Source organism: Gorilla gorilla, chromosome 15 (assembly GCF_029281585.2).
Source record: "Gorilla gorilla gorilla isolate KB3781 chromosome 15, NHGRI_mGorGor1-v2.1_pri, whole genome shotgun sequence".
NCBI lineage: Eukaryota > Metazoa > Chordata > Mammalia > Primates > Hominidae > Gorilla > Gorilla gorilla.
The window spans coordinates 73,918,390-73,930,445 of NC_073239.2; the positions used below are offsets into that span (position 1 = coordinate 73,918,390).

The following is a 12,056-nucleotide window of genomic DNA, read 5'->3' on the forward strand; positions in this document are numbered from 1 at the left end:
TTTATAACTTCCTTAACATAAAGCAGACACATTTCTGGTTTTTATTTTTTTGTGTGTGAATAGGAAACTACTTCATAAGTTTAAATTTTGTAACTAGTTTTTATAGGCAAATGAGAAAGTTATTACTTGTGTTCATATTTTAACCAGATAATCTACTAAATTCTCTTAAATTTCTAATAGTTTTTCAGTTGATTCACTTGGGTTTTTAAAAACTATAATCTTTATAATCTGCAAATAATGACACTTCTGCCTCTTCCTACCCAATATTTATGCTTCTTATCTCATTCTCTCATCTAATTACATTGGTGAGCACTTCCAGAACAATCATTAAATAACTGTGGTGATAACAAGTACTCTTGTCTTGTTCCTGACTTTAATGAGACTACTTCTAGTTTTTCATCATTAAGTGCTGTACTGGCTGTTAGTTTGTGATACACAGATAAACATATGTTTTTTAAAATATGGCTTAAAAAGTTTTTTTTTTAAGTTTTATTCTATTACCACTATAGTTATATCTTTTAAAAAGTTAAGATTTTTTATTTTTGTTTGCAAATATTGAAATCATCCTGTGGTTCAAATTCTGTGATCTATTTATATAGTAAAATCTCTTAACAAATTTTATATTATTATTTATATTGTGAAACTCCTCAGAAGTCTGGAATTACCCCCATTTGGTATTTTGAAATCTTATTCATTAGTCAGATTAGCCTGTAGTTTTTGTTTGTTTGTTTCTGTGCCATTGTGGCAAACCTCTGGCATCACTGTTGTACTGCCTTTGTAAGAAGAATTATTTCCTTTAACTCTGATATAATTAAATGATTTAATTATTTCAGTCCATGGAAAGCCTGGTCCTGGCCTTTGAGTAGTACTTCCTTGACCAGTCTGTGGTGGCTAGATAGGTTTTCTATCAGTTAAAAAAAAAAAGAGGGCCGGGCGCAGTGGCTCATGCCTGTAATCCCAGCACTTTGGGGGCCGAGGTGGGTGGATCACAAGGTCAGGAGTTCGAGACCAGCCTGGCCAACATGGTGAAAACCCAACTTTACTAAAAATACAACAAAACTAGCCAGGTGTGGTGGTGGGCACCTGTAATCCCAGCTACATGGGAGGCTGAGGCAAGGAGAATCGCTTGAACCAGGAGACAGAGGTTGCAGTGAGCCAAGATCGCGCCATTGCACTCCAGCCTGGGTAGCAGTGCAAGACTCCATTTCAAAATGAAAAAAGAAATCTAGTTTTGTAGACTTATATTGTCTTAGGAAATGGTCCAGATTTTACTCAGATTTTGATATTAGCATAGATGATAAGAATTATTTAATATTTTACATAATGTTGGGGTTTGCTTTCTTTTAAGTTTATTTAGATATTCATATCATTTACATTTATTGTTACAGCATATGTTTGACCTTATGTCAGTCTTTGTATTACATATTTTATGAGTTTAATACTTTCTTTCCACCTTCTTTGTTACTACTGTCTTTGTAAGAGTACAGATTGTTTATTTAGAAGTCTAAACATTTAAAAATCAAAACTTTACTACCAATCCAACTCTTATGGTGGTGCAACTCAAACAACATAGGCAAGATAGAAAGGTTATGATGAATGACAAATAGTTTCTAGTTGTTCCATGTTGTAAAACATTTCATACATTTTATTTAAAAATGGTGATTTGTTACTAAGCAGAAAATGCTCTGTAGGTACATTCTGAGAAAGAAATTTGAGGAAAAAAAATGACTAGCAAGGACAAGCAGATACCTCTTTCCAAAACAGCTTGTTACTTCATCCGTTCTCTTCTGGTTTGCAAAAGTTGTTACAACATACCCTGATAATGAGTGATTTTTGCCACTATATGAAGATCAACGAGAATTTCTTGGTGAATGTAACTTTTACATATTGATATGCTTGCATTATATTCCTATCTCCTTCCCTACATTTTTAAGGAAATGTGGGTGCATTTCACAAGGGAATTAAGTAAAACACATTTATTATGTTTATAGTGCACAGTGCTAGCTTTTATAGGTAAGCCCGATGTTTTAAACTGATGCAAAATTATGACAAGCAATTTAATATTCAATTCTTTGGCATGATATATTATTTATAATAAAAAGATATTCAAAGTATATACATTTTTAAAGACTATTTCTTAACTTGACTTATTTCCTTTATTACATACTACATTTATATACTCAAATTTGTTCTTTGATTACCCAGCTCTTTTGGAAGGTACATATGTATACTGTCATTAATCTGAACAGGTTAAGTCCTTGGAATTCCGGATAAAAGATCTCCTACTGTAAGTTATCAGTGTTTCCACCCCTTTAGCCCTCCCCCAACCAGCCCTACCAGCATTATATTATTGAATGTAGACATCGTTTTTTATTCTATTAGCAGTGAAATTTACAACTTGTAATAATATACGTATGCCTATATTTCTCAATTATCAATTTAAAAAATTAAAATTTCTATTAGTCCTTTGTTGAAGATGAGGAAATTTGCTCAGTTTACATCTTTTTTTTTTTTCTTTTTCTCTTTAGAGGCAGGGTCTCATTCTGTCTCCCAGGCAGGGGTGCAGTGGTGCATTCACAGCTCATTGCAGCCTGGAACTCCTGAGCTCAGGCGATCCTCCCACCTCAGACTCCCAAATAGCTGGGACTACAGGCAGACACCACCATGCCCAGCTAATTTTTAAATTTTTTGTTAAGACAGGGCCTTGCTTTGTTCCCTACACTGGTCTCGAACTCCTGGTGATCCTCCTGCTTTGGCTTCCCAAAGTGCTTGGATTACAGGTGTGAGCCATTGCGCCCAGCCGCTTTATATATTTTTAGATTCTCTTTCTCTTTAGCCTTCTGTTTTTGTTAATAGCTATAGGACACTGAATCTATTATTATTTCTAAAATATTATTTAGCTTTGATTTGAAGGTTTTAAAGATTGACTTTATATTTGATAATTACCTAGGTGTAATAAGCATCACTATTTAGACTTCATTCAGTGTGTTTACATTTATTTAGGACACATAAGGAGTCCTTAGGACAAAGCTTTTCCATCTCCAAGTTAATTTTGAATTATTTTTTAATTGGGTGGATTATATCATCAAATAATTGTTTTAAGGAAGAAGTTATAGATAGTGTGTCTCTTGAATCTTTACGTATTTGAGAATTTTGTTGTTATCTTTACATGTTGGACAACAACTTCTCCGGGCCGCATGATTTTCCACTTAAAATTCGTCAGTCATTGCTCCCCAGTCCTGTGGCCTCAAATGTTGCTATGGAGTGGTCTGAAGCCAGCCTGGTATTTCCCTTCTTTGATTTGTTTCATCTGTCTAGGTGTTAGGAGAATTCTTTTTCTATCCTTGAAGTTTAGTAATTACAGCAGGAAATATGCCTTGGACTAATTATGATATACTAATTAATTTAATCTGAAAATTCCACTCTTCTGTGATATCAGAAACTTTCTCTCTGCTATATCTGAATATTTTTTCCTTGACTTTAGGAAGAGCAATTATCTGTATTTTGTAACTAGGTTGGCTACCTTCCGTATCTACTAACTTCTTTGTAACTTCTTCTCAATTTTTCCCCTTTCCTCTTCATTCTGTGTGATTTTCTCATCTATCAACAAAATCACAAACTCAGTTTTCTGCAATTTTACTTGATGTTTCTAAATCATTTATTATTATTATTATATATTTTTTGAGACAGGGTCTCACTGTGTCACCTAGGTTAGGGTGCAGCGACAGGATTATGGCTCACTGCAGCCTTAACCTCCTGGGCTCAAGTGATCCTCCCACCTAAGCCTCCCGCGTAGCTGGGACTACATGCATCCACCACCACACCAGGTTAATTTTTGTTTTAAGATTTTTCGTAGAGACCAGGTCCCACTATTTGCCCAGGCTGGCCTCAAACTCCTGCGCTCAAGCAAAAGCCTCCCCCACTTAGGTCTCCCGAAGTGTTGCGATTACAGGTATGAGTCATCATGCCCAGCCTAAATCATTTATTATTTCTGCAATGAAATTATTTTCTCCTTTACCTCTGCGCACTTCCTTTAGATTTCATTATTTTCTTGTCTTTTTATGTTTGATATCATCTTTCATAGAGCCTGTGTTCTCTTTAATTATATTAAAGTGTCAGCCATTTGTTTTATCAAATTTTCTACTGATTCTCATTCTCTTTTGAATGTGCCTCTTCCTTACATGTATTTAGACTTCCTTCCTTCCTTCCTTCCTAAATAATAATCATTGCATAGGTCACATAACTTTTTTCTCTTTTTAACCCAGGAATGTTTTATATTCTGGCCTGTGATCTTCCCCTAAATTTCCTGGGTAGATTCTTTTCATTTTTCTTATTTACTTGGGCTTTATTAGGCTTTTCTCTTGTGAAATTAACTTGGGCATTGGGATGTATGAACTTTGGTGCTTTTTGTTCCTTCTTTTCCAACTGCCTCTAGGGAGTGATGAGAAGGCACAGGACCTAAACAGCTGAAGTGGGAAAACCTCTCTCACCCTGTCTTACACACATACATTCTGAGGATTTTTGTTGACAATCTGGTATTACAGGTCAAGGCCTTTTTGCCACATTAGGGGAACATCCATCTCTGCTTTTAATCTGCACTTGCACTTTGCTCCCCACTACAGGGTGAACCAGGCTGTCACTTTTGAATGAAAGCCTTGTCTTTGGCATTTTTATAGTTTTTTGAAGCCAGATCTATCTTCCTTCCTTCCTTTCTTCTTTCCTTCCTCCTTCCCTCCGTCCCTTCCTTTGGGTTTTCTTGCCACATATATAATTATGGTGACATTATCCTGCAGATCCTTGGTGGCCTCCACTCTTTTTTTTTTTTCTTTTTTTTTTTTTTTTGAGACAGAGCTTTGCTCTTGTTGCCCAGGTTGGAGTACAATGGCGTGATCTTGGCCCACCACAACCTCTGCCTGCTGGGTTCAAGCGATTCTCCTGCCTCAGCCTCCCGAGTAGCTGGGATTACAGGTGCTCACCACCATGCCCAGCTAAGTTTGTATTTTTAGTAGAGACGGGGTTTCTCCATGTTGGTCAGGCTGGTCTCCAACTCCCAACCTCAGGTGATCCGCCCACCTTGGCCTCCCAAAATGCTAGGATTACAGACATGAGCCACTGTGCCTGGCCTGGCGGCCTCCAGTCTCACTCTCTCCACACCTGCTGGCTCCCACAGAGGCCTCCACTGAATCATTGAGGCCAAGCAGTTTCATCCCTTGAAGGGGAAGATGTTCCTTTTCTCCTTGTTTCCTACTGTAGACTGAATGTTTGTGCCCTCCCCAAATTCATATGTTGAAACCTAATCTCCAGGGTGATGGCATTTGGAGATGGGGCCTTAGGTCATGAGGGGGGAGCACTCATGAATGGGATTAATGCCCTTATGAAAGAGACACAGAGAGCTCCCTGTGCCTTTGGCCAAGTGGGGACACAGCAAAAAGACAGCCATCTGTGAACCAAACAGCAGACCCTCATCAGACATCAAATCAGCAGGCTCCTGGATCTTGGACTTCCCACCTCCAGAACTGTGAGAAATACATTTCTGTTGTTTATAAGGCATCCAGTTTCTGGTATTTTGTTAGAGCAGCCTGAAAGGACTAGAACATTTCTCTGCATTAAGGCTTCTTAGATGGCAAATCACCGTTTAGCACGTTTGTTGTTTTGCATTATAAGCATCCAGCTTTATTTTTAAAACTGTATGACCAGTGCTACTTTAGTGTGATTTGGGCACACTAGTACCCACTGTGCACTGTGTCTGGAATCAGCTTGACTCTAACGACCCAAGCCCTGGGGTTGAGAGTGGTCCTCAGCCCCCGCTAACTCCTCTCACCTGGTGAGCTTCCTCAGGTGCACCTCTGTTCTTGCAACATGGCCTCAGTCGTAGCCACTTGGTTTATCAGATCTATCATACTACCTTTGAACCTCTGATGGGGAGAAAAAGGTAAGACCGAATCCTATTCTTTTCCTCCCATGGGCTACTCTAACTCCACATGTATTTAGAGTAATCAGATTTCTTTGGTAGCATCCAGGACCAAAATTTGTACAAAAATATTGGAGGATCAGTAATATCCTCTATGCTCAAGTTCCTTGCATGTTTCCTACTTATACCTGGCACATCCGAAGTTGCACATTCCATTAGAATGTGGGATTAAAATGACCTTTGGTCCTGTACCCTCCTAGCCCTGTGGGCTTGAGCAGCCAGTGGCAGTGCCCACAAAATGTGACTGTTACACAGCCAGCCTAGTGAGTGATATAACCCCTGAGCACCTTCTTCAAATAAGAGAGTGTTGGACCTACCAGTGCCCAAATTTTACCTCCTTCTCTCCTTCCATGGATTCATTCATGCAATAAAGCCAGACTCACTCATGTAATACAGAGAACATAAAATATTTGTTGAGCTCTACTCTACTACATTCCAGGCATTATTTGCAGTGATGGCAATATAATTGTGAACAAGAAATCAGTTCCTGCCCTCACAGAGCTTCCAGGTCAGAAGGTATTCTCAGCTGGAGAGATGGGCTCTGCCAAGTTAGAGTTTACTTTCTTTTGGCTTGTATGTAAATTCAAAGGCAGTATCTCACTCTACCAGTGGAATTTGACTGCGTGATGTCTCACAGAAAGTTCTTCGCTCCCAGACACGGGTCCCTCAGCTTCCTGCCCCAGAAGTGCAGCAGCGGGCATTGTGGGAAGGTGAAGAGCCTCCCTAAGGATGACCCTTCCAAGCCAGTCTGCCTCACAGGCTTCCTGGGATACAAGGCTGGCATGACTCACATCGTGCAGGAAGTTGACAGGCTAGGATCCAAGGTGAATAAGAAGGAGGTGGTAGAGGCTGTGACCATTGTAGAGACACTGCCCATGATGGTTGTGGGCATTGTGGGCTATGTGGAAACCCCTCAAGGCCTCCGGACCTTCAAGACTGTCTTCGCTGAGCACATCAGTGATGAGTGCAAGAGGCGCTTCTATAAGAACTGGCATAAATCTAAGAAGAAGGCCTTTACCAAGTACCGCAAGAAATGGCAGGATGAGAGTGGCAAGAAGCAGCTGGAGAAGGACTTCAGCAGCATGAAGAAGTACTGCCAAGTCATCCATGTCATTGCCCACACCCAGATGCACCGCTTCCTCTGCACCAGAAGAAGGCCCACCTGATGGAGATCCAGGTGAATGGAGACACCATGGCCAAGAAGCTGGACTGGGCCCGCGAGAGGTTTGAGCAGCAGTTACCTGTGAACCATGTGTTTGGGCAGGATGAGATGATTGACATCATCAGAATGACAAAGGGCAAAGGCTACAAAGGGGTCACCAGTCATTGGCACGCCAAGAAGCTGCCCCGCAAGACCCACCAAGGCCCGCGCAAGGTGTCCTGTATTAGGGCATGGCATCTTGTCCATGTGGCCTTCTCTGTGGCACGCACTTGGCAGAAAGGCTACTGTCACCACACTGAGATCAATAAGAAGATCCATAAGATTGGCCAGGGCTACCTTATCAAGGGTGACAAACTGATCAAGAACAATGCCTCCACTGACTATGACCTGTCTGACAAGAGCATCAACCCTCTGGGTGTCTTTGGCCACTATGGTGAAGTGACCAATGACTTTGTCATGCTGAAGGGCTGTGTGGTAGGAACCAAGAAGCGAGTGCTCACCCTCCCCGCAAGTCCTTGCTGGTGCAGACCAAACGGCAGGCTCTGCAGAAGACTGACCTTAAGTTCACTGACACCACCTCCAAGTTTGGCCATGGCCGCTTCCAGACCATGGAGGAGAAGAAAGCATCCATGGGACCACTCAAGAAAGACCAAATTGCAAAGGAAGAAAGAGCTTAATGCCAGGAACAGATTTTGCAGCTGGTAGGGTCTCAATAAAAGTTATTATCCACTGGAAAACAAAAATAAAAACAAAAACAACAAAAAAAGGCAGTATCTCCTCAAACAGCAGGGACCTGCATTGTTGCTGTGTGAGTTCATCTTTGTTTTGCAGGCATAAATCACCAACCCCTTTAAAAAACAAATTAAAATGTATTTTCTAAAGTTAACTTATGTAAGAGAAAGTTCCAGAAATGCTGCCTGGTCCTGCAGGGCAAGTGAAGCATTAGCCTGTCTCTCTGAAGCTTTGTTTCAAAACTCCACAGGTCCATTTGCAACCTGTATTTTGAATGTGATTAGTTACATAATAACCCTTTACTTTTTTCCACACTATGGCACCTTCCTTGGAAGAGCTTAAGGTGTTTTACAGCCATTATCTCATTAACCCTCACCGTGGGGAGTGTTGGGGGTGGCACAGCATATATTATTGTCTCTATTTTACAGAAGGGGACATTATGATGGCATAAGAAGTTAAGTGTCTTGAGCAATAGTACAAAGGAAGTCAAGTGGAACTAAGAACAGAAACAAGTTTCACAAACAGGCTTTGGCTGGCCTGGCATAAATCTATCTGCTTCCCTCTATCAGAAAGAACGCAGTAGGCTTGGTGATGGTACTGAAGATTTGATCTTCGGTTAAAAAGAATGGGTTAAATATATGTTGGAAGGAAAGAGCAGATGAGTTAAGTTGAATCATCCACGCTGATAGAAAGCTGCTTAATAAATGTCTTCAAACAATACACGCATGTACTTCATGCCTACTCCAGGCTGCAATGCTGCTAAGTGCTGTAGGAGAAATCTAGGAAGGCTCTCATTGGTACCGAGTAGGTACTAGATAAAAATTTGTTGAAGGAAAGAAGGAAGGAAGTTGGGATATCTTTCTCATCTTCAAGGAGCTTATAACTGGGGAGGGAGAAAAACTACAAACTATTACAAAGGTAAGTATGTGCTGAACTAGGGAGTATTCTCCGTTGATGCAATAGGAGCTTGGAGAAGGAAGAAACTACCACTGCCTGGAGTGGTCATAGAAACCTTCTTGCAAGGGATAGAACCTGAATTAGGGTTGGAGAAGTGGGGGATTCTGGAGAGGTGAAGAGGAGGATGGATACTATCTTTGGAAGTGCAAGGGCCTGACAAGGCTGGTGGAAGAGGCATACGTACGAAGGTGTGCAGCCACATGGCATGTTTTCTAAAAAAAGGAAGTGGATTTTGCAAGATTGGAAAGAGGGATTGTTTCTTTCAATAGGTATTGTGAAGTTTCTGCTATTCACCAGAAGACAAAGGGTAAAGAATCAAGGCAAACTCCTAGATTATGAAGTTGAAAGAATGCCATTGTCAAGAAAGAAAGCTTGTATTTTGGAGTGTTTCTAATTTTTGAGTGTGTAATAACTTCAGTACATTACTGTCAGTACATTTATTTTGAAACTTTATTGATGCCTTCATTTTCTCAGAGTGTCTGTTTCTTCCTTAAAGGTGAGATTGAGCACAAAATTGTTTTCTGCTGTTACTGAATTGGTAGTCTTTTTTTTTTGTATTGTTTTACTCCGTTTTATTTAGTGAAACATTTGTTATTATAATTATTATTTTTACTGTTATTCAATTCTAAATAAATGCATTATTGCATCCATTACCATCCTATCTCTGCTTCACATTTATCCCTTAATATGGCCAATATCTGGCAGAGATCTTTCCAGCAACTTTCTTCTTCTGACTTAGGTTGAACAATTAGACTTATATATTTTGAAAATAGCTATTATTGTATTTTGGCATTTTCAGCCTCTTCAGGAATCAAAACTCTTACTTAGTCTCTTTTTCTCTTCCACAAAACAGGGAAGATGAAAAGCTTCAGAGACCAAAATCTCCTTTATTCCCAGATAATGTCAGCCTAAAACTAGAGGGAGATTGTCAAAATAAGAAAAAAAATTAACTCAACATCATAGGAAATGCATATCAACCCAAATAGGAGATTTCAGGCTATTAAGAGATGATTTCAATTATTGGGGTTCTGAAGAAGGCAGAAGGGAGTCTAGCTCCAGAGTTTGAAGGCACTTTGGACTCCAGTGATTCTCAACAGAGAGGCTGAGTTGGAGGTATTAACAGGTGCCGGTGCAGAAAAATAGGATCTGTAGATTTGAAGACCAGTCTCAGATATGATTTGGGGGTGGGGCACATGGGCAAGAAGCTTAGGTGTCTATATTTCAAGTATTCCAAGCATACAGCCATAGGGAGAAAAATATGCAGAAAAGAGATGGGCAGAATTTTTCTGAAGTTCATTCTCTCATTTATTACCTTTCCATCTAATGGACAGCCTTACTGAGAATGAGGTTCATATCAAATTCCTATTTCTCTTTTCTGTCTGTGAACGTTCCCAGTTTAATTCGAGTGTATGCATTATCAAACATCTGTTTTAATTACAGCTATTGTTAAGGTAGTTAATCAGTTGTCGTCTCTTGCCAACCAAAATCCTATATTGCTAAATTTCTGTACAATCAAAGATACAATAAATATAAAAGGAATTCTTGTATATCAGCGTGAAAAAAATGCATACAACTTCTTTGCTCACTGATGCAACCAAAACACCCAGGAGTTATTATAATGTGCATTCCCTTGACACAGACTTTTATTTCATGCAAATGACTGTGATTAAGATTCAAATACTTTTTTTTCATTTTCACACATTACTTAATCAATGTGAAGTACTGTGTAAAAATTGCATCTCTTCATAACAGTGATTTTGACCAAGTCAAGTGTTGCTCCTAGAATTATAATCCAGACTTGTGATTTAATTATTATTTAGAGACTTTCTAAATTCAAATTAAGTTCATTCTTTCCTCCTCCTCCCAACACTGTAAACTTAATATCAGTATGGATCATTTGTAAGGTATGATCAAAATAACTTTCCATTGCAAGGAAATATACATTGTGATGTCTGATTTTTCCTTTACCTGCAAAAAGAGGCACAGCAATCAATAGGAACTAGCCATTAAAATGTATGAAAATGCAGAAGGTACCATCTATTTTTCCATTTATGTTAACTTAGCTTTTAGGCTGAATAAAACTGACACTCCCCAGAATACTTATCTATTTAAACCTACTTGGAACAGTTGCACAAACTCCATTTAAAGTTAAAAAGAACCCATGGAATACTTAAAGTTTGGCATCCTTGTTTGATAAATTAACTACAGGACATTCAAAAAGCACACTCTTATAGAATCAACAAGGAATGCATAAAATGAAGCAAGATTCCAGAGGCCAACTAAGCAACTCTCATACAACTATAAAACACTGATCTATTTACAGTTTACTGCACCCAAGCCAGAGGCTGAATCTTGTTTTGTTATTGTCTGTGACTACCTTTTTTGCTCATCTTGCATTTCATCTTTATTTGAGGAAAAATTAGATTTTGCCAATGACTAGGAATTAGGCTTCAGAACTGGCAGGTTTTGGGTTCTCATCATATCAACCACACCCATTTATTAAAAATATGTACCATAGACTGAAGTTCTGTAGCCTCCGAGTTGAAAATAAAATCTAATTTTAAGTTGTTTTTCTTCTTTCAGCATTCACCGAAAATTCCTCCTTTTGTGTCCAATTGCAATAAGCAGAAAAAAACACTCATCTTTTATTCTCCATGGTTCCTAGAACACATCTTTATGCCATATTCCTAGAACATATCTCTATGCCAGAGCTGAATTTGTTGAATTTCAATTTTTTTTTTTGAGAGAAGTAAAATTTGCATTTGATGGAGTTTGATGAATTCAAACAGACAATGTTTGAATCTGAATATTCCTTTTCAGAAGTTTCTTCGACATGCTCTTGGGATGTCCTGACTCTTCTACCATGAAAAGTTGAAGGGACATTCACAATTAGTCCATTTGAAGGGTCCCAACTAGTAAGTACCCTGGCCAGTTGGAACCAAAGGTCTAGTCCTGAATTTACTGGAAGACTAGGAAATATCTGTGAGATTGAAGTGGTTCTGCAGGGGGAAGAATTGTGAACTGCTATAGATTCACCTGAGAAGCCAAGATAGCATTCCATAGGAGTAAGGGTAACCAACCATGTTGGGTCTTTTGAAACTAGAACTGGGTCGTTTGAAGTCAGTCTAGGCTACTTACAGAAGACCAAATGGACAATTCCTATTTATTCTGGTCCCATTCAGGAGGTTCTGAGGATGTTTTAGGATAAAGCTTTGGAGAAAACAAGTGAGATTG

General features: G+C 39.2%; 1 pseudogene; it reads left to right on the forward strand.

The window, feature by feature from the left end:
- Positions 1-6,597: 6,597 nt before the first annotated feature.
- On the forward strand, positions 6,598-7,850 carry LOC101137321 (large ribosomal subunit protein uL3-like; annotated as a pseudogene).
- The last annotated feature ends 4,206 nt before the right edge of the window (positions 7,851-12,056 follow it).